The sequence below is a fragment of the Rhipicephalus microplus genome, chromosome 4 (assembly GCF_043290135.1).
Source record: "Rhipicephalus microplus isolate Deutch F79 chromosome 4, USDA_Rmic, whole genome shotgun sequence".
NCBI lineage: Eukaryota > Metazoa > Arthropoda > Arachnida > Ixodida > Ixodidae > Rhipicephalus > Rhipicephalus microplus.
Window position 1 is genome coordinate 7088397 of NC_134703.1, and position 15731 is coordinate 7104127.

General features: G+C 44.5%; 1 protein-coding gene across 1 annotated transcript in view; it reads left to right on the forward strand.

Annotated features, from left to right (window-relative positions):
* The first annotated feature begins 9991 nt into the window (after nt 1-9991).
* The window catches only part of LOC142814155 (sex peptide receptor-like), a 187899-nt gene continuing 182159 nt past the window's right edge, over nt 9992-15731 (forward strand). The window contains exon 1 of the mRNA XM_075892127.1: nt 9992-10493. The gene's annotated coding sequence lies outside the window, so the exon portion shown is untranslated. The remainder of the gene's footprint in view (nt 10494-15731) is intronic.

A 15731-nucleotide genomic window follows, 5' to 3' on the forward strand; every position in this document is an offset into this window, starting at 1 on the left:
GTAAAGCCTATCCGATGTGTAGTTAACGTTCCGTAAAGAGCACTGCAAGCCATGATTGCATCTGGTATCCTGCAACATGCTGATGTGAACAAGGAAAGACACAAACTAAAAGCCCCAATATTTCCAGAAGGATCTTTTTGCAGCGTGTCTCATAGTCAAATCTTGGTTCTGGGACGTTAAAACACACAGCGAATAAATATATAGAAAACAAAATTGTACGCCGGCTTTACACATTGTATTGGTGTTCAGTCAACGCCTAAAACACGTATTTTTCTCGTTTTTATTTTTCAATAGACACTTTTAGAACGTATTAAATATGCCACGCTAAATTTCAGACTGCCAATTTGATACTCAAAATGAAAGGAAATATACCATATGGTGATGTTTTGTGTTTCGTACCCGCTTCGCGCACTGAAGTTTAGCGTTGTGAACCAACTAGCCCAGCAACTAATTCTCTTAAGATAAGAAACTATATCGATAACCCTTCGTAACAAAAATATTCGTGTCATTTTGACCTTTCTTCAATGCTTGTGTTCAGCAACCCTTCGCCTTTTTCATGTTTAAATTAACATAAGAAACGAGCACATCAAGTGCTCTGGCCACTGCATACTTTCATTGTACTTAAAATTCAACAGTAGTTTACAATAAGCCGATATTTTCCGGTGCACTGGAACTACGTAACAATACGACTTCGAATAGCAGTACGGCGCAGGATTTACGTCACAGTTACGTATCTGATTCTTTCGTTGGCTAACACATTAGCCACAGCTTCCACAACATTACACTTATTTAGCGATACAGCAGGCGTCATGCACAGCCATGCACAGATAGCGCATATGCGTTCACAACTTGTCTTTATACACAGCATGCGCTGCGGGGCGCGCACATTACGTCGGCGATGCCGCGACGGGCCTGATATCGTTAAATGTGCGCACCGTTTAGAAAGCTAGATGCAGCGTCAGGCGTCTTAGCGGCGATGTTCGCATGTTCAGCTATTTTTTTTTACATCACCGAGATAAATCGGCATGCTAATTGAGGTATACAACGCGCAGGCAGGAAACTGACATGGGAGCAAAATGAGCGTTCCGAAAGTGAGGCTCTTGAATGAGTTGTGGCGCGTCCAGGCTCCCCTCCACTGTACTGTTCTAGGAGGCAAAAAGACAGAGAGATTACTCTGCGCTTGCCTGCCCCTGTCGTGCCCGGCTGCCCCTAGATGTCGACCTCTTCAACCGAAGGCACTCCATTTTGAGACTGCCAGTGACATTGAAGCATGGCTTTTCTCTTGTTTTTTTTTTTCTGTCTTCTAGGTTGTACTATCTCTCACTTTGGTGTAAAAGAAAAAAAAACAACAACCAGTGACGTCAGTCAGAGATTTTCCTGCACTCTTGCGAAATCAGAATGTTAGTGACGTTCTATCAGTGCAATTTTATCTTCACGCTCGCACTTATCGCTTTCTCTGCGGCAGTCTAAAATTTTGTATTTTAATCAGCACTCCAACGCTTCATGCTTGACAGTATGTATGCTAGACAGGTCTGACGAGACGATGACACCATTCTCAGCTCTAGGGGACCCTGATTTTTGTATCTCCCCGCGTTTTTCTTATCCAAAGTTGACGCCATATTTACGTGGAACCGGTGACCCAAATGTTACTTCAGACGTAGATCTATTTTTAAACCGGTGAATTTTTCACTGGCCCTGCGCATTAACGCCATTTTCCCACATGCAAAAGGAAATTCTTTAGATCATGACGCATTAAGCGACCGACACGTCAAGTTAAACAACTATGTCGCAGTACCATTAGGGTGGCGTAAGCAGAGAAGGCACAATCACCTGAAAGTCACGCGACATTTTTTATTCTTACTTCCGGGGGCCTTTTCCGGTGCCTTTATTGTCAGATAACGCGCTTTTGATATTTATTTCGCAGGATCCAATATGAAGGTTGTTCAAGAAAGATCACTTCCGTTTCCGATCACAGTATATGTCGCCTGTTCAGACATTTACCTGTCTACATTTAATTTGCCCAGAGAAGCAGATATAAGCATTTACTTTGGCCTGGCACTCTCTTGTCGAATATGGCATTGCTGAATTGAGAACGAAAAGAACTCGTACTTTCTGAAGCAGACTTTGTCAGTTCGGGTATTTTTTTTATTTTATGTGTAAGTTTTCCTCAAAAAAAGAAAAGTTAATATGTTGAAATATAAAGCAGTTCGCTACTAAAACAGGATTCTAAGCAGAGCATGGAAAACAACAAGGCAGCATCGCACTGGTGGCGCCAAGCCTGGAAAAACAGCGGAACTATGCGGCCTTAATTCCCTTGGTACTTTTCTCTTTCTTTTTCCTGTCTGCGATCATTTTTATAACATGAAAATGTTTTATGTCGGCGTGCACCAAGACTTCAGTGACCCGTTTTTGTCAGGAAAATGAGGTCAAAAAACACAAAACACCAGGAAAAAAAACGTTGAGGTAAAAAGATTCAAACCCATGGCCGCTGGTACCGCGCCAACAGATGCTGGGCGCGTTATCCGCTGCGCCTTGGTTGCATGCTTTGTTGATACGCCTTTAAAAATACGCCATTTATACGCGCCACTGTCCTATCGCAGCGTTCTTGGGTAAAGCGGAGTAATGTAACGAGACCATGGCATCGACGATTAGTTCCTTCAAGGCGTCATTTCTAAGTGCCCATTTTATTCGGCACGTTTCCAAGAGGAGTGCAGTTTTGTAAATGCGGTAACAACCCCCCCACCACCACCACCACCAGGTGGCGACCTTACTCCAAGCGTCAGCGTCACTCATAGCATCCATTTATATAAAAAAAATGTTGATTCTTCTTTATGGGAATCAGTAAAACACGAAAATAAAACAAGTCATTTGAGAAGTAGTTTAGTGTTTATTGCGCATTAATTCGTCACAATGTTGAATGAGTGAATGTAAACCGAGAAATCGCGAAGTCACGCGAACAACGGCAAGCGGCAGCGGCTCATAACTTGAAACCCGCCGCTCAAGGAGAAAGCACACAAGACATGAGCATGCACAGGGCGACCGCGAACAAATAATTGTACAGCTCGAAACTTGAAGTGCGGTCTATCAACACACAAAAGCAAAAAGCCACACTAAACTAGCGCACGAGTATACACAGGACAAGCGCGAATAACTGTCGCAATTCGTTCTTGCTCCTTTCGTAAATGCGGCCATGGCCGCGAGAGAAGTGACCTTTGTGCTCTTCTCGAAACACGAGTCTATAAGCGCACGCGCAGCAGAGACCACGCTTCGTGGATGCGGTGCTCTTCGAAACGCGAAAGGCGACGACGAGCAGGCCCAACGCGCGCTCGTCGCGCCATCTCGCTGCTAATGACGAAAACGCGCTGCATCTGCGAAGCTTTGAGGACTGCAAAATGGTGTGTGATGTATATGAATGGCTTGAAGTGGTTACGTGCGTGCTGTGGCGTAGTGGTTAGCGCCACGTTCTGCTGTTCGATAGCACGCTGCTTTGACATTTCGCTTTTTTCTTTGCAATCATTTCTGTATGTATTTCAACATCTTATCCGTGACAGAAATACGTCACTGGAGCCGTGGTGGCCACCGGCATAAAACACTTTCATGCTAAAAAAAGAGCAACTCTGCGTCACCTGGCTGTGAATCCACGTTCTCCACTTATGCTCGCCCCACTAAACATCGCATCCTGCCAAAAGGAGAACATGACGGGCGTTGCGCTTCTCCCTGAGGGCCGTGGTGTTCAATGACTTCACCATGCCGTGAGCAGCCGACCTTAGCCGAAGTTCGGCATTCAATGAGTAACGCTGTTATAGTTGTCAAATCTTTTTTTTTCTGGTTCCGCTTTCACTGTTGACTAACCATTATAGCTAGTTAACGGTAATGCTTGTGGTGCTACATTAATCCCAGACATCTGCGACAACAGGGGTTTATTAATGATGAACGTTAGCCGACGGGATGGAGATGTATGACTAAGTCGCAACGTGGATGCATATACCTGTCAAACACCAATTGACCATACGCAAGCTCTCAGTAAACATTCAGTTACTTCGATAAGAAGACTTATTACCTTCAGGTATTACTCATTCTTATGACGGATGGAACAACCATGTTATTTTTTGTCTCTGTTCATTCCGATAGCTTTCTCTCTTTATTTTCTCTCTTCCTGTTCTTTGAATAACTTTTGTATCTCCTCTCACTTTTTCTACCTTCATCCCTGTCCCCCTCTCTCTTTCTATTCTTTCTTTCTTTCTTTCTTTCTTTCTTTCTTTCTTTCTTTCTTTATATCTCCCCCTTTCTTGGTTTCTTTATCTGACTTCCTTTCATTCTATTTCGCTCGTGCTCTATGGCTCTCTTATCACTCTCCTTTTTGTGTCGATTTAACACTACCACTTACACTGTGTGTTTTCCCTACGTCTTCCCTTTTCTTCTCTCGCCTTTTTCTTTCTTCTTATCTCTTTGAGTCGTTCTATCTAACGTTCTATTCTAACGTTTGGCATGGCTTGTGTGACCCGATGTCGTAGAACGTAACCTGTGGCACATCCCCGCATACCAATGGCCACCCTCGGGCACATATCTGCATGTCCACATGTTACGAAAAACGTAACACGGCGTCGTTATCATGCTTTCACCCCTTCCCACAGTGCAGTGTAGCAAACCGGACATGCGTCTGGTTGACCTCCCTGTCTTTTATTTCTTTATTTATTTATTTACAATACTGCTAGCCCTTGCGGGCTGTAGCAGGGGTGGGAGGTGAACAGGTGAACAATACACAAACAATGTTAGGCAAAAAACAAGTCCAGCCGTCGTTGAAAATCCTGTGAGGATCTACATCCTGTAAGTACCTCGGGAGGGAGCGCATTCCAGTCAACAATAGATCGCACCAGAAACGAAAACTTAAGTACATCCACCCGCGGTACATAAGCTTGGACAGAAAATGAGTGATTGGTACGAGCCGACACTCGTCCTGGGGGGCGCAGGTATACACTGGGATCCAGCTTGTAGTTCTTATGATACAGGTCATAAATAAATTTTAAGCGAGCTATTTTTCTACGTGTAGCTAACGATTGAAGGTCAGCCCTAGCAAGCAAAAGTGATACAGACTGTGTTCTCATGTAGCCCCGCCGCGGTGGTCTAGTGGCTAAGGTACTCGGCTGCTGACCCGCAGGGCGCGGGTTCGAATCCCGGCTGCGGCGGCTGCATTTCCGATGGAGGCGGAAATGTTGTAGGCCCGTGTGCTCAGATTTGGGTGCACGTTAAAGAACCCCAGGTGGTCTAAATTTCCGGAGCCCTCCACTACGGCGTCTCTCATAATCATATAGTGGTTTTGGGACGTTAAACCCCACATATCAATCATCAAATCAATGTGTTCTCATGTAATTTGAATAAATAAACCTCGCGGCCAATCTTTGTACTCGTTCAAGTTTGTTAATTTCAGTTTTAGTATGGGGATCCCAGATGATAGCTGCGTACTCCAGCGTTGGTCTAACAATAGTCTTATACGCCAACAATTTAACAGTTTTAGCCAGTTGTAAGCAACCATGATCGAAGTTGTCACCACCCTAAAACATGATGGTGGCGCACACATGAAGGCCCACTAGATGGACTTAAAGCAAGGGACTTTAGATGGACGATGCTGGTAGCAACACCTGAGGACGCAGAGCTTAACCAGAGACCTGAAAAACGTAACATATTAGCGATTTACCCGTTTATTGCTCTGTGCAATGCATCAACAGTAAATAATTAGCCCCTCACAGTACACGCATCCTTTTTTTTTACAAAAACGGCGAGCTGACTATGAAACAGAAAAATATTGTAACCGGACAAAACACCACAAGATGCCAGTGCCGGCTCCGCGGGTCCTCATTTAACCATATGGTGTAGTAGCGCAATTTTCACGGGGACGAAGAGGACAAGAACACACGACACTCGCTACACTCGCAACTAATTTTATTTCAGAAGCAGCACTTCATATATAACCCATAACCCTAGCGACACAGAAAAGAACTACGAACATTGAATCATTGCCAACAGAAGCTTTTGCGCAGACTCAAGCGAAAACAGGAAGAACATAGTGTCAGTTCCATATGCGCACAAGATTGCCCATAACTTAAAAAACGTAGGTAATCGCTATGGCCTAGAACTAGTTTTTTCGGCACACAACAAGCTTAGTAAAATATGTTCCAAACTAGACCGTAAAGTTTCCATAGCAGTAAACACTAATGCTGGTAGTTGTACGGTAAATCACACAACAAAGTTTGTTAAGTGTAGCCTATCAGTCGTGTATTGCTTGCCGCTAACGTGTGGAAAGGTATACATCGGCCAGACGGGTCGATGTTTGAACACCCGACTTTTAGAACACAAGCGATCATTAAGAACTGACATTCATTCTCACATAAAGAGACACTGTTCCCAGTGTGGCTGCTCACCACTGTTCAGTGACACAACCGTAGTCTTCCGTCATGGAAACCAACTAACCAGAGAAATTGTCGAAGCCTTCCACATTAAAAAAAGAAAAGAAGGATGCATTAGTCAGTCATCGGTTTCGTTAAGTGACCGAGAAACCAGCTACCTCGAAGGACTTAATTGAGATCAGTGTTTGCATGTGTCATACTCTCCTTTTTGTCGTTTCAAAATTTTGTTTCAAAGACGTGTGAATTCCCGCAAAATTTTTTGGTTTTTTTGATTTGATGTTACCCAGGGCTGTTTTCGTTATGTCATCTTAGAGTGTAAGCGTAACTGCCGTGTACTATCACTTGAGTCTGCGCAAAAGCTTCTGTTGGCAATGATTCAATGTTCGTAGTTCTTTTCTGTGTCGCTAGGGTTATGGGTTATATATGAAGTGCTGCTTCTGAAATAAAATTAGTTGCGAGTGTAGCGAGTGTCGTGTGTTCTTGTCCTCTTCGTCCCCGTGAAAATTGCGCTATTACACCATATGGTTAAATTATGTCTCACCAACTAGCCCAGCTCTCGACCCTACTGAACTATCCGCGGGTCCTGCTGCTGATGAAACTGTCAAAGCTATGGTTACCGGGTGTAAGCAAACGTTGGGAAGTCCTAAAGCTATCTACTGCCCCGATTTCATTGCGTTGTTGACAGATACCTGTTTCGGTACTCCGAGGTGTGTCAGTGGAATTCGTATGTCTTGAGATGCGTCGCCCAGTGTAAGTACGAGTCAGACTCATTGAAGCATGCATCACGTCACTAGCATGTTACACATAAACATTACTACAGAACGGCAATGTTTTGATTTTACTGCTTCCTGCGTCACTTCTCAACCCACTACTTTACAAATGATCGGAGAGAGAATGTCTCAGCCTCATGAAGAGTGTCACTTCATTTGAATGATGACGACAAGAACAAAATCTTTGTCACGGCCGAGATCCGGAAAACTTGCCTGATTGATTTTTGCACTGCTCGTAGCTACTTCGTCCATCAAAGCACTGGCTAAGAAACGTAGTTTGAACATCAAAGAAACGAGCACTCGCAACACTCAACACAGCAGACCAAACAGAAGCGCTGACAACATGGCAGGAGCTGGCCACGGGCTGTCGTGATCACCTGATTAGTATTTGTTGACAAGCGGACAGACTACGTCATGCGATCCCCGAGTGGTATCCGAAATCGAAACTATCTTCTGTCGCAACAAAGGCAGTTTCGACTAGGAGCATATCAGTATTACGAGCATTTAATTATACAATGGTAGCATATAATTTTATAACTATAATAATTACGAGCATATACATGCGCACTAGTCTCGTTCTGGGGCAAATGAGTTTCCTTGCCTCAACTAACGAGTCAGTAGCTGTTGATTAGGGCAAAAAACAGTGTTTCACAAATTTTCTTTCACCACTCCCTTGATTTACATTTTCACACCTCTTGCGAAGAGAGAGAGAAAAGACTTTTATGTGGTCCGGAAGGAAGAATATGAGATGCATATACATCGAACTCCTGACTAGACCCATATGTCAGGAAGGAATTTTCGTTTTTGTCTGATATGGTGCAGAAAGAGGTGTGAGCAATAAATACAGAGCCGGCTACTTAGCGCTTCTATGGACCGATCATATAACACAAGAAATAAACGAACAAGCAGTAGTACTTGAAATGTAAACACGCAAACACGCATACTTTGTGAAACAACACAAGCACACATGCCAAACATCGCAATCTTTCGCGTTCGATCATTGAGGAGAGAAGGACGCTGCGAATAAACTTGACCGCCTTCCCCCTAGTGGGCATGCTCGCGCCTATGCAAGCACGCTGCAACGCAGCACTATTGAACACAAGAAAAATAACCGAGGCGGACACAAGACCAGTATATAGCTAGGGGAACATGCTTAGATTTCGAATGCCGAGAAGTTTTCTCATAATAAGTGAGTACGTGGTGTGCGATCATTGGTGCACTACACCTACAATGGTGTACAGCTGCCGCTATATCGAAATTGAACTTACGATATTTGTCAGCTGCAGGAGAGCACGTTGCAAAGTCAGCGCAGAAGAACCATATACGAAAAGCCTAACCAGTGATTAATGTCTTTTGACATAGTGAATTCAGTGGCCCATGTACACCCGCGTATGCCTATTGCCATCGAATATCTACCCCCTGATGTTGCCACAGCCACAGTAAACAGCGTTACAGGCATATACATGCACATTATGCTCGGTGTATAGATGTACGTACAGTACATCCGGCTGTGCATCGATGCGCGAGAAAACCACAAGAGATGAATATGCGCCAAGTAGACCAACTGTTCCTGTTCGTTTGCAATGGGGATGGTGGTCGTTACAGTCCGCATCGGTGTGCAGCGTCATGTAAAGGATCAGCTGCCGACCCGAAAGTATACTGGGTGGGAAGCCAGTCACGCTAATTGCATTTATTTTAAGGCAAAGCGCTAGAGGCCAGCGCACTTCGCGGTGTCACTGCAACTTAAAAGAACACCAGGTCAAAATTTCCGGAGCCCTCTCCTATGGAGTGCCTCTAAATCACGTCATGGTTTCAGCAAGTAAAAGCCTATATGTTATAATAAGGGGGTAGTTGCTGTTCATTGAACTCCCTTCAAAATATTGTCATGACAACTAGCAGTTATTCACAACTTTTTACGGTCGCCTGTTTCCTGCTATACGTCTGATTGGTTATATATTTATGTGAGTATATTTTTTCCTTCTTTACACAGGACTCTACTAATGTAATACTGCATAAGGTTAGGACCAACCAATCATTTCATTTTTGCACCAATCATCTAATGGTGTGTTGCTCGTCAGAACCGCTGACCAGTCAATACTTTCATTCGCTTTATAAAAGCTCTTTCTTCCGGCTAATGACACCATCTGTCTGCAATCGGTCTCTCCAGCATGTGTGTTAACCAACAATTCTCAAGCTCGTGGCATTTAAAGGTGACGTAAACTTCGAGTTATGAACACAACTATACTTATCCTAAGGATCTGCATTTTTCAAGCTAAGATTTCAGTGAAAAACAGCAGCACAAACGATAATAATTTGATAATTGAAGAAATACTGTCATTCCTTTGACAGACACACGTAATTATCCTGCCATTGAAAGTTCACTCCCGAATAACAGAAAACACGTCAGCAAGTCTTCGTCTGACGAACAGAACAAGCAAGCATGGCGACTCCAGCTTTAAAATAAACGCGTGGAGAGGATACCTGCCTTACGAGACAGGGAGAGAGAGAGAAATGGTCGTAGTGCAATGCACGTCATTTACGGCGTCTCAGTGTGTGCTTTGCTGATCCCGACGGGAACGACTAAAACAGAGCAAAGAAAATGGCGCTCGGAGAACACAAGCACTGCCGCGATGAGCTAAAGAGTGTAAAGATTGAAAAGCGAAGATACGAATTCGAGAGGGGGATGGCATTGGACGAGAAGAAGGGTCGAAATTTCTGAAAGATTTACCGACGCAGCTGCAAATGACAACGTCGAGAGATGAAAAAAGGGAGAGGAGGCGGGGAAGCGCAAAGCCCCGCGCAGTGTTTGCGAAATCTCCGTGGTTGGCTGTCGCCGTCTTTTTCTCTCCCTTCGCTTATTCGACGGGCGGCTGAAACTCAGCTGCGCGTCTTCGCCAGTGCACTTGTTCTTTCACGCGGCACTAAGGACAGACGTCGTCTTCGAGTCGACGCGACTCATTTCTGAAGCAGCGAGCGCGCACTTTTGCGTTAGGGATCGGCTGCTGCAGCGACAAAAGAACCGCGCTGCCCGTCACAAACCGTTTAGCGTGTTCGTGCTGGCTCACTAAGCACGCAAAGCCACGACTCCGCTCCGACAAGAAGAATGCGTCGTGCAGCCGGAAGTGCTCGAAGATTATGGTTCCTGTAGTGTTTCGCCCTGGATGTCTTCATACGGCCACGGGTAGGACAGAGTGGCTTTTAATTGCGTCCGGGCTCGTGCGCGTGTGTGTGCTTTTGCTTTAAGGTGGGACAAGCTTTAGCTGTCCGCGCGGGTGAGAATTCCTCCAGTTACGACACCGCTTGGATCTTACTCCACCAGGTAAAGAACAGCTACTTCTTTTTTTTTTTTCACCACTGCTTGGTGCTGTCAGTGTTACGGTATCGCAGTACTACAAACATGCTCGTCTCCGTTCAAAGTTCCGCTCGGTACAGATATGCGTCCCGGCATAATGGGACGACATTTCGGGCTGCTACGCAGCCTGTAGACGCGGGGCGTAGCTAGGATTTTATTTCGGGTGATGGAGAGAGAGAGTCCGGAACAATTGCACGTACGCCGGTCCGCGTGTTTTTATATACGCATGAATGCATATTTGTATGCACAGAGCCGTGCTAAATGTTTTGGGAGGAGGGTTGCCACTGCTAGGCGCCTTTCCATTTATTGCCGTTTGGCTTACTTCATTTTCCTCCCGTGAACGTGCTTGCCCGCCCAGTTTTTCAAAGTGAATACTTAACTAGCTCAACTTTGCACCTCTATAGATACGATATCTCCACAGCTCCGTGGAGCATTATCCTTCGGGTTTTTTTTTTTACTTCAGCTCTCTGTTAATAAATATAACCCTTCCACTCCTCCTTCCTTTTTTACGCCTGTGCTATCAGCGTTCATAGTTCAAGATCGCTGTTCAATACTTTTTTTTTTCGACTCACACAGTCAACACATGTACTAAATCAATGGACGGGATTTGACATTTTCTCAGATTTACGCATTATGCTCCCCAATCAAATTTGTATTGACCGTGTAGTTCAGACCTGAATGTCACAGGAATTCGCACCTACAAAGTACTTTTTAAAATTTTGCTTTACAACACAAATAAATTGGCAAAACAAATCAGTCAATAAATACGCAAGCAATTATATTATTGGAGCATATATTACGCTCTTAAAAAGGATATTGAATGCAGACTCTCTTTCAAACCATACAAATGTTCATGATTTGGCTTGCTTGTGTTTCCTTTATTGAAAACTCAACGTACGTGAATACCCTGTCATGAATCCTCTGTGGCGCTGATACCGCACATGACTCTCGTAACGCAAGGAAAGGCACGCTAGACAGACGATGATTAGAACTTATAATATTTGACGCAAAAGTTCTATATGTAGATTGGTCGACTGTTACGTATGGCGTGCGTTTCTACAGTATTGATTCTCATGCCGGAAGTTGACAAAAAAATGCACAAAAAATTACCTTGGCGTTGAACAAAGTAACGTAATTTTGCATATTCTTAGACTGTTCACGTAGCATTAAAATGAGCAGGAAGCCGTCTGGCGACTGGAGCATAGTTCGTGCTCCCCACCTCGGCATGGCTCATCGTTTAGAAACTGTGGTATTTCTGCAAACATGGGTATTCTAGAGGTGTAGCAGGATGCTTCTGAAATAAATTATGCTTTCTACACAGCTGTATAAAGTTATTCGTGGAGGTGTGGCTTGATTGGCACGTTGCTCAATGTTTCATAGGTATCGTCTATTTGTTTTTCTCAATTCATATTTTTTTCTTAGGTGCATGACACCAACAAAACAGGTGAAAGAGAATTGTAAACACTCACCTACACACTCGCAGATTCATTTTGAGCACACAGATAGAAATAACATTATGGCTGATTCGTATAATTTGTTGAATGCATCGATCCGCAACCCCTTTGGAATGGTTTCAAACAAGTGACAAAGCGTCAAGTTTACTTTCGCACTGGTGATGCGCTTGCTCAAGTCCTTCTAAATTGTAGAAGATTACCAAAGTAGATACAATTGGTAGCGAAGGCTACATAGAAGTCCATACGTTCAGAAAATCGCACCTTATCAGCTGCCCATGAGGCTTAGCGCCATTTCTGTGAGGAGGAAACGCTTCTGGGATAGCAAAGAGCAAAGCAAATGTGACGCAATAGCTGGTGAACAAGTGTCGTCTTTTTGTGTGCGCCAGCGTGAAATTTGGTATCAAATTACTTCTCATAGGCACTTATCGCTAAGGGTTCGCGCTAATTCAATCACCGGCGAGCCCTCCACGAGTGCGCTTCAAACCGACGCCAGCTAATCTAATACGAACTTACGACCAGATAGTGATAATTGAATGTACTACCGATCCCTTTGCATCTGTTTTACAAGGAAAATTATTCTTTAAACTTTTATACCCGTGACACACGGGCAAAAGTAAAGTACTTTGAAGTAAACCCCTTTTGTCGCCTAAGGGGACCATTTGCAGAAAGGAGTGGCGCTGATGACACACGGCACCGGACTACTGCTTTAGGCGGTGCCTCAGAAGAACGCTGCAGAAAAAATGGCGCTGTTTGTGGAAGCAGCAAGATTAAAAATATTGAAAAGAATCTGCGCATGTACATCACATTCAGCGACGCCGGAGCATAAAACCGTTTTTTTTTTATTGTCTGGTGGCCTATAATGCGCATACCTGTAATTTTCTTTCGCTTTTCTGCGTTTTTAGCAGCAACTTAAGTTTGTCTGGCAACTATGAACAGTCGGTGTTTTGCTGTTTTTGTTTTTTGCCGTGCTTTTTACATGGCTGCGTCCAGCTGGGTCAGTGACGGCGTGCCGCGTTTCATCGTGGTCCTGCGATGTCTCAGCGCAGAGACAGAGATAAAGCAACAGTTGATCCGATCTTAACACACTTGCGCCCGTGTACGGGGAATACCGGAGTCGGTGAGGCTCTCGGCAATCGCCTTGTACACTCCACCGTTGTGCTTTTGCCCTCGCAAGGCGTCCAAATGGTCCTCCCATAGCTTTATCAGCGCCCAGGTCTCCTTTTCAGTCCACTGGACGCGCGGTTTTTTCTTCACCGACTGAGCCGACTCCATTGTTACATGATACTACGTCGCCGACACAGCAACTGCCGCTGCCAACCCTAACATGATCGCGCTAGTGACGTAATGCAGGCGTTTGAGAGTATGGACAGACTAAAGGCCTTCACTTTTCAACAAATCGCACTGCTGCTGAAAATGAAAACATTTTCTCAGCGCAAAAAAATACTGACAGGGCACCGCAGTGTTGCGACACGTTTTCTTCTATTGATAAATTATGCACACTGTATGCGAGAGCACTCCCTTCCTGCCAGAAAAGTAGATGCGGGATCTGCTTTTGCGAAAAGGATCTTTGACGGAAAGGAGTTACTCCTTTGTCGTGTGTCACTGCGCCCGAACGCCTTTCCGAAAGATGTCCCCTTGTCTAAAGGACTTCAGGGCGCACAGCAGAGAAGGCAAGCAAGTGAGGAACACTGAAATACGTGAGGGGGTGCGTCATCACGGACGAATTTCACGACCGTGCCTTTTCATGTAGTGCAAGAGCTGCACTGGATAATATTATAATGGGCAGACTGCGCTATAAAAACACATTTTTGGTAGTAACAAAAAACTCATGAATTATTTTCTCATTACACTTGCATAATATTGCTGGGAGGAAAATGTCATTTATAAAACATAGTGATTGCTTTGACTTTCTATCGGACTCGGTTTTTCAATACCAGTGTTTGTTTTCTCCACTCATATTCGCGCATCAATCGCGGCCCCCATAACTTCCCAAGCTGGTGTCACTGGCAATAGCTTCGGAACTGCTTTTCACCAGAAATTTCGTGACCTGTTTCAATAGACCTTGATATGACATTGTGCAGTGAGGTGATTTATGTTTGCTTAATGCAAGAATAATTCAGCAGGACGGTTGTTCCTTGCGCATCCCTGAACTAATCCACGCAAACCCCAATTAAATGTACTCTTCGCTTCAGCATAGTACAAATCAAAGCAGACAAAAGTAGCCTGCCTCCATCGGGATAGCAAATGCGGCGGTAAATAGGTGAATATTTAGCAGCCCAGAAATAACAGTGTCAAAATTCATCAATACAGTGCGAAAGCCGCAATTTTTTCATGCATGTCGAACAGTTCAACGTTTTCAAGAAATACGTTTCTCAAGCACACTTGATCACACTACGTCATGAGTCATGTCGTGTGCATGTACTAAATATTGAAGCTCCTTGCTATAGTGCCGTGTAACTACGTGCAACTCATATGATGCGAAAGCATGAGTACATGAAATAGCAGGGTACTTATTAAAATTACAGTAATAGCTTGAGGGGCTTTACTTGCCTCAACCACAATATGACAATGAAAATCGCCGTAGTGGTTGCCTCCATAATTTTTAACCATCTAATATTATAAACTGTGTCATTGTGAAGGACGCGGACCTCTACATGAAGTCTTCATCGAAACGCGAATGTCACCGCCCGAGATCCAACGTGCAACACTCGGGTCAACAGTCGAGCACGGCCCTAGCAGAAAGCCAAAAAAATATTATGTTCTTTGTTAAAGGTTGTCAAAATTAGGCATGCACATATTTAACTATATACGCTCTCTGCCTGTGAAAACTACGTTTTCTACGAGGTTCTTACATGACGTAGTTGAAGCAAAAGCCGTATTTCGTCGCTGTACTTGACGATCGGACGAAGTATGTCTAGTGTGTATAAATTATGAACGAAGCAACTTGATTAGCCACGCACTCGTCATTATCAAAAGTCATTTAAACAGGGTGAAATATTAGCACCTGGTCACGAGGCATAGGATACCAAAAACTCGAGAAGCATATGGCGTTAGAAGTTCTTCGTGGGGATGCATAAAATGTTTCATATAACATTAAAAAAAGTCACAGTTTTGCCGCAAAGGCGAAGCAATGAATGCGATGGCAACAAATCGGAAGGTCACGCGCAGATTGGAAAGCATACCGAAACGTGCCCCGCGTTTCTTACGCACAAATGACGCACAAGACATACTCACAGGTACCGATGAACGCGAATAAGCGTCACAGTCATTAGTACGCTGTGCCTGAAAAGCGCGCTCATTTAGCAAATGAAAAATGTCATTGCAGTGACCTTTGTGCGCCCGCTGGCTAAAAGCGAATCGTTCCAAGTAAAGCCCGAGGCCAACCAAGACGTACGACGTTCCCCTCCTTCCCACCACGAGATAAAGGCGCGCGAGGGAGCGTCGCTCCCCTACTCTAAGTGACGCCGAATAAGCGTGGGACATTACAGCTGCGCCGCCACGCAATGTGGAGGCGCACCCTCAATGCGCCATCTTGTTGTTAACGCTGAAAATATGATACCCCCCCCCCCCCCGAAATGCCCGTCAGCAGCGGTAAGTGGTAGATATAAATAGCTTGCCGTTTGAACGGTGAAGGATGTGCTCTTCGGTGGCTCAGTGGTTAACTCCTCGCACTTACGATTCAGAGCGCTCAATTTTGATTCCACGCGCCGGAATGTTTTTCTGGGTTTTTATTTTCTTTCTTGCATTTTCA